The 13,847-nt window shown below is 34.1% G+C and overlaps 1 protein-coding gene across 1 annotated transcript in view; it reads right to left on the bottom strand.

Moving 5' to 3' along the window:
- Slc8a1 (solute carrier family 8 member A1) overlaps positions 1 to 13,847 on the bottom strand; it is a 360,712-nt gene that overhangs the window by 345,725 nt on the left and 1,140 nt on the right. The gene's annotated exons all lie outside the window — the stretch shown is intronic.

Below are 13,847 nucleotides of genomic sequence, written 5' to 3'. Positions count from 1 at the left end.
ATGCTTGACTTTTAAATAAATTTATTCTCAGAATATTTGTGAATATTGGAAAACAAAATCATTTAAAAGAGGATATTCATTTAAAAGAGAAATATTTCAATTATTCTTTTTTCTGTGTAAGTCCCTTCACTTTGAAACTAGTGAAACTGGTAGGTTTGAGATCAGTAATTTTGGATAGCCTTACAATAAATAAGATATATATTTTTAGTTGATAAGTCATCAAAGCCTACTCCTACTTTAAAGTATAAATAAATAATATTACAAAAAATGTTTGTAATTTAATCAGGTGAACCTTAGGATGTACAAAACAAAAAAAATTCTTAAAATTAGCTTATCAGCATGGAGCTAAATCAGGAAGGGACAGGTTATCTGTTTGGGGCATATGAAAGACAAAAGAATATAACTCCTTAGCATATTTTCCTTGAGTTTCTCATGTAATGACAATTGCTTTTACTCATTAGCATTTTTATTCTATAAACATTTATCAACCATATCCACTATATTCCAGCCACTGACAAATCCCACATATAGAACGAAGTGTGAGGTAAGTATATGCCCCTAAAGAGCTTAGAGTCTGAGAGAAAGGCAGAAAAATGTATGTTGATATTACAATTACAGAGACACCCTCAGTGTAGTGGGCATCAAGGGAGAATGTCAATCAGAATTGAATAATGGAAAGCATGGTACAAGAGAGGGGACAGTTGTTATATGGAGTCATAAAGCACAACAGGTTAAAAGGGAGTAAAAGAGCAGAAAGAAGATATTGAACATGTGAGAGAAAGGATATCTGAGCCACTCTCACTGGTACAGCAAACCACAAGTAGTATGGTATAGCTGGAACAAAAAATATTTATGGAGTGTCACTGAGAAATATACTCAGAGCTACAATTGACAATTCACAATGCTTGACAAAACTGAAATTTCAAGGGTCTATGATACTAAACTAATGATTTTGATTTTATCTTGAGAGTTGTAGGGATTCATAGAAAGACTTTATGTAAGGGAGTGCCTGATCGAAACAGTGTTATATAACCAGATCACTTTGACAACAATGTGGAGAATAGTTGGGAGTAGACAGGCTGGATGCAGATTTCTCTTAGCATGTTATTGTAATAACTCATGTATTTCTATAAAAGACAGATGGTAATGAATGTGACAGAAAGACAGGAGATATGAACTATACAACTTGGGACTGATTTGATGTCGTATGGATACATGAAGCCAAGGAAAAGACACTAAGTTGGTCAATGAATCATATAAACCAGAAATGTCAATTAAATGGATAGCAAAGATGATGAGTTTAATTTTGAAAATGTTGAACTTGAGTCTTTGGGTTTTGCAGAAATGAGTTAGATAGTTGCGTATATGGGTTGGAGTGTGGGTAACAAACAAGAGGAAACTGGAGTGTAAGATAAAAAGTAAAGGCAAAACATTTTGCTTTAAATTTGTTCAGATGCTTTACACAAGTAAGGTGCAACCCAAATGTATAGAATATTTTAATTCAGAACCTTGAACCAAGAGCTATCTACGAGGAACTTTGGAAATTGCAATAGAAACCATAAGATTGAGATAAAAATAGCTAGTAGAGAGGAATTTGAATATTTTAACACAAAGAAAAAATAAATATTTCAGGTCATCGATTTGTTAATCACCCTCATCTGGCCACTACACGTTGTGTACATAATTTGAACTATTACACTGTACCCCATAAGTCTGTACAATCATTATGTCTCAATAAAATTTTTTAAAAGGATGAAAATAAACAAACATAATTTTAATGTTCAAAATCAAGTCAGTCTAACTTTATAAATTTTAGGAATTAAAAACCAGTTGCACAGAGAAATGTTGTTGGCAAATGACTCCTGACTTTCACAAGGATATCTGACGTAACTACACAAAGGTATTTTGGACCAAATGGAGACATGCAGACTGAATGATAATGCAATCACATGAAACACCAACAATGTGCTCAAGGATTGCTGACACTGGATGGATCGTGAATCCTATGCAGCAAGGCTCTGGCTATGGTTTTGTTCAGATACTATAGCAGAGTATTAGATGAAGATATGAAAAACATTTTCACTACTTTTGCAATAGATTCAAAGATGAAGGATGAAAACAGGCTGAATGGCATTTAAGTTACAAAAAGCCAAAAACAAAAATAGAAGAAATTAAATAGAGGTGGCTCTCAAGATCCTGCACTTGGAGCTCTCAAGTACTTCTTGGCTTAGTTGTTCCTGTCAATTTTCTCAACACACAGACTAATTAAATCATAAAATAGAAACTAGGGATACATTCAAAGAAGAATTTTCAGACATTACTTATAAGCAGAAATTCATATACATTTGATCAAAAGAGCAACCGGTGCCACTGAGAAAGTTTGAGGTAAACGTAAGACTCCTTGTATTCAGAGATTTCAGGGAATGCCAGGTGGAATAGGAATCCTAAGGACTAGAACCTGCAATATCATAGAAAAAAGCCACCTTCCTCGGGGATCCCCATAATCATTTGCCCATAATGGAGTGGATGATAGCTTTGACTCTAGAGCCAGACTTCTCCAGCTTTACTACTAACTATGTGATCTTGGACAGATTTACTCAGTAGCTTCCTCATTTTCCTCATCTGAATATGGGACAATAGGATTTAGCTCATATGGTTATTATCAGGATTTAATGAGTTAATATATTTAAAAAACACTGGTATAGAGGAATTGCTTTAAGTGCCAGTTTCCATTGTTTGAAGTAGTTACAGGAGAGTACAATACCCACCACACTTCCACTCCCCAAAGAAATATTAGATAGAATGAAGAGATTCAGAGGAGTACTCTTTAAGCAGCTTCAAAAAGCTTATAGGTCATTTGTGAACTGGTGATTGCAAGCTGGTAACACATTCTCAAAGTGTCCTGGTGGCCGGTTCACCCAGACAAGTCCCATCAAAATTTGGGATGAATCCAGCTGCAGGCAATATGTTCCATTCCAGGACCTATGACAATCCTCAGTTTTGTTATGTGGCCAAACTGACTACATTTTTCCTTTCTGAGCTCATCTTCTTACCTTCATACTTTACTTTTCTGTATATGGTACTGGCTTCATGTCAATGGCTGATTCAGAGTAAGTTTTGTTCTTTGCCCACTGTCTTTGACTCTGATTCCTAGTCCTTGCAAGGGGAGATTGACAGAACAAAGAAGTCTTTGAGAATTTAAAGGCATTAGAAGTCCATAATACTATAAGCATAAAGTGAATATTGGATTTTCATGGAAATGGGAAAAGATAAAGACCAAGGGCATCATGGAGATTTTGCTAGCTGCTGAATCAGGGTGCCATTGTTTCTAAATTGCATTTATATATATGCATATGTCACACATGATCACATTGTACACTTTGAATAATATAGCAATATACAATCTTTATTTATCAATCAAAATTTTTTAAAAATTGTGTTTTGGGGTTTCTCACACTGCTGACACATCTACCTAGCAATCTAACTAAAATTTAGATTTATTTCTAAGAGTAGATTCACCCCTTCCACTCTCTCCCCGGGGCATAGCTTTCTCATACTGAGTTTCAAGAAAGGCTGGAGTCGTAAGATACTAATTAGTGCTTTGAAAAAAAAATAAAATCTGTGAAAAAATGACTTTGAGAGACACTGAATGACTAAATCAGTGTGAAGATATTCCCAAGGCAGATTAGTTCAGTAAAACTGCCCCAAATTCATTCAATAAAAAATCAGTTTACCTGAGTCATCTCAGGTTTATTCTTTCATAAAATTATTTTTAGCCTATTACCCATTAATATTTTATAAATCTAGTATGTGAAAGTGTTTGAAATTATTAATATTAGCTGCCTCTCTTTGAACAACTACTCAGTACATTTGTTCTTGAAAACTGCCCTTTAATTAGTGCAAACCTATGTCCCAGCTTGCTGGGGACATTCCTAGTTCACTGATGTTGATCCATTGCAATTATTAACAACTCCCCTTTCACTCTCAAAAATATCCTTGTTCTGACGAACAATTATAGAGATACTCAACCCGTAAGGTATTTATCCCCTGCTTCTTTTTTTGGCTGGGGTATAGGGTGTTTGCCTCTCTTCAGTCTACCCTGCCTACTCAAGCCAGAAAGAATTTTTTTTAATGTAAATTAGATTGTTTTGTTTCTTCACTGAAAACCCTCCAATGGTTTCCCAGCACCCTCAGAAAGAAGTCCCAGATGGAGTCTCATAAATCTAAGAGCCTCAAAGACCTAATGGATTAGCCTCTGGCTACATCTCTGATGCAATATTTTTAATATTGTTCTGCTTTGGTCCAGCCACACTGGGCTCCTGACAGTTCTGGAATCATACAGTGTGCCCCTACCTCAAGGCCTTTACTTTTGCTGTTTTATCCCCGTGTCTGGGAACCACCTTTCCAATTATTCACGTGACTCATTTCCTTTCTTCAATTCATTTTTTGCTCAAATTTATTTCTTTTAACCACCCTGTAATGCGATGATTTCCTTCCACTATCCTTCTGTATCTCCCTCCTTATTCTGCTTTACTTTGTATTTGGCTTGGATATTGAGTTGTATCTCTCACACCCCACACACATTAGCGTTCTGATTCTTTGTGATGTATGTGTTCTCTTGATATAACATTTCTGCATAAATTAGCAAAATAGTTTAAAATAATCACACACACTTGCTGACTTCAGAGTACTGACATTTTTAAGGAAGTTGCCAATTTTCATTTGGTATCTCCCTCAGTTCTAGATACTTTGATTGGCAAGAATTCTCTTTTGATGTGTGTGTAGTCTTTAGACGAATATGGATACAATCTACCTACTTCACTTTGAGAAATGGAGCTATAATTGAATCAGACACTTAGAAGCAAAGCACTTTCTAGAAATCACCCAGTACAGCTTCCTAGTCAGACAGGAAAATATACCAAGAAAAACAAATGTTTTAAGTGCTTCAGGGGGTGGTCACATCTATTTTGGCTTGTGAATTATTTTGTTCTTTTGATAGTTCTAATTCCCCACATAGTAAAGATCTCAAATCCTAGCCTCTTCTCATCTACCACCAAGGTAAGACCTGACCAAAGCTTAGCAATAAGTGTACATAATCTTTTGGCAATTATCAAGAATACAAACAACAATAAATGTTGGTGAGGACGAGGGGGGAAAAGTTACACTCATGTATTGCTGGTGGGACTGCGATGCAACCAATATGGAAAGTACTATGGAGAGTCCTTGGAAAATTTGAAATGGAACCACCATTTGACCCAGCTATCCCACTCCTCGGTTTATATCCAAAGGACTTAAAATCAGCATATTACAGTGATGTAGCCACATCAATGTTTATAGCAGCTCAACTCATAATAACTAAACTAGGGAATCAACCTAGATGCCCTTCAACAGAAGAATGGATAAAAAAGTGATATATATATATGTGTATATATATATATATATATTGTGTATATATATATATATATATATATATATATGTATAACATTACTCATTATATGACTATATCACCGGTGGGATTCTACATCATGTACAACCTGAAGAATGAAAAATTATACTTCATTATATGTGATGATGAATCAAACTGCATTATACTGTCATGTATAACTAATTAAAACAAATTTTAAAAATCTAAAAAAAAGTACATCATCTCCCCACCCTATGCAAGGGTGGGTTTCAAACAGTGCTATAACCACCGAAACAAAGAAAATTTTTCTATTTTTCCTCTTTGATTTACTGTTCAAGATCTTTCTATAAAGCATCAAAATTATCTTCATCATCTCTAGATATTGCCCTAATATCATTTTCAAAATAAAGTCTCTCCTTTCCATCTGTTATCATTAGATATGTGGTGTCCCCCCAAAAAGCTCATGTCTGAGACAATGCAAGAAAGTTTAGAGATGAAAGATTGGATTATAAGAAGTTTAACCCAATCACTGTATTGGTCTCCTGATAGAATTAACTTGGTGGTAAGTGCAGGAAGGTGGGTGTGACTGGAGGTAGGTACCAGAGGGTGTGCCTTTGGGATATATATTTTGTCAATGCTGAATGGAGCTGATTATGTTCTTTTTTAAAAATTGCTTTTATTTTTTTAAATACATGACAGCAGAATGCATCACAATTCTTGTTATACATATAGAACACAAATTTTCATATCTCTGTATATAAAATATGTTCATGCCAATTCATGTCTTCATCCATGTACTTTGGATAATGATGACCATCACATTCCACCATCATTTCTAACCCCCTGCCCCTTTCTCCCCTCCCACTCCTCCTCTGCCCTATCTAGAGTTCATCTATTCCTTCCATGTGGAGCCGATTATGTTCTGAGCTGCCTTCCTCCACCACACCCTTCTGCCATGATGTTCTGCCCCATCCCAAGACCTCAAGCTGACTTTGGCCTGAGACTTCCGAAATCATGAGCCCCCAAATAAACTTTCCATCCTTAAAATTGTTCTTGTCCGGTCTTTTGGTGACAGTAGCAAAAAAGCTGACTGAAACATCATCCATGTCTATACCCCCAATAAGACTGTGATTTGTTTTATTTAGTTCATTCTAGGAAAATGAATATAGAAAAGCAAACAAAATAAATAAAATCCTGGAAATCAATATTCTATTGAATTTACAGTCATTTAAAAACTTTCTCTAGAAAAATTCTACATGGTTTGTCTCTCCAGTGTGCCATCCCTTCATCTGACCCACTGCAGGGCAAAACCGCTATAGTCTGAACTCCACTTCCCTCCTAGTCTCTGTGCTGCTGTTCAGTTATCAACCTCTGTAACTGTCTTTGAAAATTGTACAACCTGGAAGTTTATTAATAAATTATTTGAGGGTATGTCCTAAGGCTATATATTTCATATATCATTTTATATACCAAAAGGAGTATTCAGAATTTAGATGTTTAATAAATACTTGCTGAATGGATAATACTTAATATTTATTGAACAATTACTATATGATAGGAACTAAACATAATATATACCTTATTTTATTCCTTCTTACTATGAGAAAAAATGACATTTTAATATTGTTTTCTCTATTCTTTTAGTATAAGTATGGAGATTTGTTACAGTGAGAACTTTCAGCTAGGTAATAAATGCACTCCAGGTAATAAATGCATTACCTAGAGTGAGTAAAAATATTCATTTACTCACTCAGTTTTTCATGAACATTTATTATTTATTTGGGGTCAGAAAATGGTAGTTGATACGCAAGATTAAGGGGGATGCCACAGTCTGCTATTCTCATAGTTAGAACACTTCCATGGTTTTCCTTCACCACCCTTATTCCCCTGTCTCTGACTTGGGACCAAATCTCCAAATTCTTAACAAGATATGGGAGATGGTCTCATTATTGCTTCCATGACTGTCTTACATGTAAAGCTTGAGCAACACAGAACACTAATAGAGCCAGGCAAGGTGGTGTGCTCCTGTAATCCCAGTAATTTAGAGTTTTCTATGTGTAACTCAGACACTTTCTCTTTCCTCCAGATTTTGCATATTCTTCTGCCTCTACCCACATCTCCACAGGCCTGTGTTATTTATTCTTTCTCACAGTTTTCTTCAAACTAACTTGCAACAGTCTATTTATGTGATTCTAGTGTTCAGGACTGTCTCCTAGTACTCAGTATAGCTTCAGGTACTCAGTATAGCTTGGTACAGTGGGGGTTCTGCACAATATATTGTGACACACTGGCAGAGTTAGTGCCCTGAGAACACAATAAAAAGCATACCCATGCATACCTACAAATACATACACTTATCTTCTATACTAATCTCAATCTACTTGGTTTGAACAGTTATCATATCCCCCAAAACAACAAAATAATATTCAAAAAATTTTTCTATTCTATTAGAACAGCTATGGACATATATGAAATACTGGTGTTAAAGATGTCAATGGAGCTTAATAGACATTCTATAAACTATGCATTTTCTATTCATTTCACATATACAGTCATTAAATAGCCTGTCCTACATGTTCAAATCACAAATCTTGTCAAATTATTATTTTTTTAGAGAGAGGATTAATTTCAAGTTAGCCCTTTTCAGAAGATCTTGCCACTACTGAATGGCAACTACAGTTCATCATATGTGTAAACTCTCGTCAATTGTTGCTGGGCACCAGCAACACTTTACTGATAGTGATTTTGTGACTCATCTGGGCTCATCAATGAAGATGACATGATTGATATCTGACATGGGTGCTATGAGATTAGGGAGCAGTGATTCAGCTGCCCCTTGACTGGACTCTAAATCATTGTTTAACATTTCAAGGTCATACTCAGACTACTTTTCTGCAGAATTTCTTACAGTTAGTAAGCATGCCTACCACATATCTGAGATGGAGAGTATACTTCTATGCAATATTTTCTTGATCCTGAGATCCTTTATTTTACCAAACTAATAGATGAAAAACTTGTTCTCAGACCATATTTGGGTAAACGTAGTTTGGAGATCTGTTTCCTACTATGTAATGAATATTTAGTGTATATTCCTTGGAAAATAGATAACTCTATCAAGTGACTTAGTTGTATTTTATTTTAGCAGTACTCAAAAAGGTTTATTGACAGGGGACAAAAGAGCTTTGGAACAAATATTCATTGTGTTATTCACTCAGTCTGTGTTCCCCAAAAGAGCATGGGATTTTACCTTGGCTCTGAGACATATATATTGAATTTAATTATGTAAAAGTTGCTAAAATTTAGTTTTTTTAATAATGCAACTTTAGGTGTATCTTTCATATATTTTGTTTTTACTTTGTTTTTATATTTCAATGCTTTGTATTGCTCAGGAAGGTATGCTATATAAATTATTAGAGTTGTTTACTATTTATTTAGCTGTTTTAATATCAGCTGTTGTTTGCTGATAATATTTAAATATAAAGCTTGTCAAGATCAATAGGTATATGAGACCTCAAAGAACTCCATTTTTTTTTGTCATTGTTGTTGAAATCTTTAACCTTATTATTTGCTTTTCCTTTCCCCTGGCTGTTTTGCAGTAGCTATTTAACTTTGTAAGGCAAAAGAATATTTAAATCAATGGTAGCAAAATTATCTCTGGGGAAACAATATAATAAGTGATCTTGAATGTGTGGTGAAGTAAAAATAGAGTGTTAGAAGGTGAGTTTGACTTTTATTGCTCTGAACATGCATGATAAAAATAATAGAAAAGAGGAAAGCATTCATTATATTCTTGCAAAATGAGGTGACCAAATTCTCTATAATTTGCACTGCCTTAGTTTAAATATATTTCATTATAATTTTCATGAAACTAAACGCACGACACAGTATTGGAGAAAATTGTACATTAGATTCCCAAAGGTCCTATGCCTATAGCATAATCTAAGTGTAGGTTGAATGCCAAGTGGGTCTCTTGTTCTTCATTTTAGATTTATGAATTAGAATTTAAATGGGATTTAACATGTATGTGGGATGAGTTTTTGAATACAATAGTTTCATTTAAATGATTCTTATCTCATTTCTCATTTTTATCCAAATCCTCTTTGCTATGCAACCTTGAAGAGTGGTGAAAAGGGTGTTAAAAATTTCAATACATATTTATTGAAAGATAAGTAACATGATAGAGGAGATAAGAATGGAATATAGTCACAAAATAATAATTTAACCTCTCTTTCTGAAGAATGTCACTACTCAACAATGGTAACTACTCAACAATTTAGAAATATTTATTTTTAAAGAGAAGTTAATGCTATTATTTAGTTGGTATTTCAAATGGTTTGTTTTATTCGTTAAACATATACAACTAAATGAAGAGTAATCTGAATGAATAACATTGTTTTGTTCGTACTTCTTTCTAGCACCATATTGAACTTTTCACACATGAATTTTGTTATTTGTTCCCATTTCTAAAATGTCAGGAAATACTTGTTGGATGGTGTAACACAGAGGCTAAGCACAGGCTTCAAATTCAGCCTTCTCTGTTTACTAACCCTGTGATCTTGGCATATTATTTAACCTCTCTGTGTATCAGTGTCTCCATCAGTAAAATGGGTAATTATCTCACAAGATAATTGCCAGCATTAATAAAATTAATACACATTGCTTGCTTAGAAGTACACTTAGAAAACAGAAAGAGCTCAACATGTAACAGGAGAATTTTTTTGGTAAGGACATAGTTTTTTGAACAGCATGGCAGTAAATAGCTTAGTTGACAAATCTGAAACTTAGGATTTTAATTTAAGAACAACAAAAGTCATTTTGTTTCACAGAATACATTTTATGCATATGGCTAAAGAAATGAAAATTTCTTTATATTTCATATGGCCACATGAAGATTAGAAATAATTTATTAGAATTATGTTTTTTACATTTAGTTCAATAATAGCTTGCAATTGGTAATAGTTCATAATGTGATTTATTATATGACTGTGTCTTGTTTCTTCGAGGGCAAGGCTTAAACACACTAAGAGACTGAAGTTACAATTATTATTATCCATTATCATTATTAATTGGCATCTTGTACATAGATTCTGGGTAAATATTCAATAGATTCTTCTATCTCATTTACTTAAAACACACTTTTTTTTCCAGAAAATAATTAAAGATGTTTGGTGTTGAGGAATTTCTTTCTTTTTGATAGAAACTCATTTGATTTTAATATTGATTACAAGGGCAATGTCATCATTAATTGGTTATTATACTAAACTCTTTATTTGCATTTCTCCACTTAATCCCTTCAACACGGGTCATTTCCCTGGCCTCTACTCACTGACTTGAGCAGTCTCTACCAGCATTTATTTCAGAACCTTCTTTGCAGGGTGTTGACTCAGTCTTCATCTCCTACTTAAATAGAAGAAGTCTGCTCTGGACGATGTATACCTTCTTAGTATTTTGTCTAGTGTTAGTTTTTAATTTGAATATTTTGATATGCAGTAAGTGGATATATCTTCTGCATAAAATCATGCACTATCTCACCAAATTCCTAGGTGCTTATTGAAAGAAGAGATGAGGCAAAAAAATTACATTTTGTAGAAAACTGTTGTGATCCAAAACTAGTAGGCCCTTTGGAGATGACTGTTTGATGATTTGCTAAATCAATATAAAATTTTATTTAACAACTATAATTAACAGCCATAATATCACATACATACATTTTACACTTTTTAATAATTGTGGCTGGTATTCACATAGGATTCAGACCAAGGACTATGAATGATTATCAGATATCCATTTCCTTGATAGGGAAAATTTTTTAGAAGTGCAGAAACTTTTAAATAGGAATCCCCTATGAGCAAAGAAATAACCTTTTTTTTTAATGACCATCAGTAATCAGAAATAAAATTTCTGAGTAAAAATACTTATTTATTTATTTATTATTTTTGTAACCTTCAGTTGTGGGTCTTTTCACTTTCCCTGTTAAACATAAATAAACTAGTTACCATTTTTTTTATTGTGAAATGAAACTGAGTCTCGCTCTTGACTGCACATTGGAATTTCATGAGGTAGATTAAAAATTAAACTACTATTGTCTGGACCCCATAAGCTAGTTCATCAGGGGTGCAGTTGGTAATCGCCTCTCCTAAGTGATTTTAATGTGTAGACAGAGTTGATATACATGGCTCATTTCAGGAGAAGTCAACAGGATATGAAAAGCTATTTTTCACTCAACAACACTAAATGCCATCGGAAATTGTTTACATTTCCCTACTTTATAATACCATAAAAAATACCTTCAACAATTCTCTGATATGCAATTTTCTTGTAATATCTTGTTGTGAAACTTGAAAGTATGAAACTTTAAGAATTTGAAAGAGGTTCTGCTTGGGCGGATCAATTCTGATTAGAATACAGGTGATATGGATTCTGGGGATCCTCCAACTTACTTTGATTGACCTTGGGGAAACATATGGCCTTTTTGGTCTTCAAATTCCTCCCTAGGACATTCCCCTAGTCCCAGGCCTTTTATAAATATATAATATATTTTATATTTATAAATGGACACAATATCTTTATTTTGTTTATTTATTTTTATGTGGTCCTGAGGATCGAACCCCGTGCCTCACATATGCAAGGCAAGCACTCTGCCACTGAGCCACAACCCCAGCTCCTTTTGTAACATTTTTAAGTTCTTGAAATCTTTAGAGTTCTGTCTAGGACAACTCAATGTCATTGTTTTAAATAACCCGAGAAAGGGTATTTTTTTTTTTTTTTAACAGAATAACCACCAATGGTATCTTTTCTTTAAAACTTAATGACCTTCCCCATGGGACAAATTTTTCATGCTGCCAGAGAAGTAAATCCCTATTCTTCCTTTCATATAAACTCTCCTAACATTCAAAAATATTGCCTCCCATTAAAGCTCCTGAAAAGTCCTTTTTCCTCATAACCATTGTATTGCAATAGACCAGGGCACAGGCAATCTGGTTTGATCCCATTAAGTAGAAAGAAACTTCAAAACTGTGCTCCATGCCATTTGGACAAATTTCAACTTCTCTGTTAACCACCATGAATTAGCTTCATACCTCAGTTGACTATAACATAGAGCATCAAAGCCATTTGGCTCTCACATAAGACTGCCAGCACTTCCGATTCTCCTTTCTAAGCATGATCTCAGGATTTTGTACATGTATAGTCATCACTGCCTAGTGCTTAAGAAGTCACAAGTCAAGAGGGCAAGCGGCTTGACTGCCATTAATTTTCTTCCAAAAATGTTAACATATGAAACATAAAAATAGTAGTAAGTCATTTTCTATTACTTACATTCTGCCTTTCAAATTTGCTTGCTAAAGAGAAACAGAGCAGACATTGCTCATGAAGGCTGCACACTTGAAATGGACTTGGCAGTCAGCAAATGAGAAAACAGTGCATGGTGACATGTATGCATTGCATCTGTTCACAAATACGAGTGGCATCGTTTATATGAACCTTTTACATATTGAAAATTGCAAAGACTCCTGCTGTGCTGTTCCTTTTGGGAAGCCGGCTGGTATGTAGTGTTTAATTAAGTATTTTAAAACCATCCCTTTGTAGGCCTGTTCCACTTTAGCTAAAGTTATGACAGCTTGTCTCTGTTAGTTTAAAAAAAGAAGGCATAGTTTATTTCCCTCTCTCTCTCCTTCTCTCTTTCTCTCTCTCAGATCCAGGATATTAGTATTTTTTCAGTGAAGTAAAATAGTCTATTTTAGAAATGTAGAAAGAGTAAGTTTAACTGTGCTGTCAACTTAACACAGTACCAATGTAAATAGATATATAAAAGAATAATTTGATGTGAAATCTGTCTTTTAGTATAATAATAATTTTAATAATGATGCTGCACTATTGTTGAAATAAAGCTATATTTTCTCTTTTTTTGCCACTTTTTCAGTGTAATGGAACATTCACGGTTGGGAAGAAGTCATCACATAAGTAGTCATTTTCTCCATATCCATTAATCCTTTCCCAGGTATCTCATTCATCTAGCAAACATCTCCTTGGTTAGTATTACAAACTACTTTTGTTCTTTTCTTACACTTTTTTATTCATTGTTTTCCACATCATGTTTGTCATGGGGAAAGAAAATCACATTTACTATTTCTTTCCCTCCTCACCCCCCAGCTTAAGCTCTATTATAAAATTGAAAACTAAATGAAAAGTCACTTCACGTTGCACTCGAATTATACACCTATTGTTCTCAACAAGGTAAATCTTAAGTCTAAATTCCATTATCTAGTGTAAGAACTATTTTAATTCAATCTTGGGAAAATACTCATACTTTATAGATACGACCTATAATTTCTTTCCCCTGACTTTTGTGTTTGGCAGGAGTTCTCAAACTTTGTTCACAATTTTAATGGAGCTGCTTTCATTATTTAATAACTACAATTTGGGAATTATCTGGAATAGCAT

Source organism: Ictidomys tridecemlineatus, chromosome 12, assembly GCF_052094955.1.
Source record: "Ictidomys tridecemlineatus isolate mIctTri1 chromosome 12, mIctTri1.hap1, whole genome shotgun sequence".
Classification (NCBI taxonomy): domain Eukaryota; kingdom Metazoa; phylum Chordata; class Mammalia; order Rodentia; family Sciuridae; genus Ictidomys; species Ictidomys tridecemlineatus.
The sequence above is the reverse complement of the archived record's forward strand: the minus strand, read 5'-3'. Positions and strand labels throughout refer to the sequence as shown.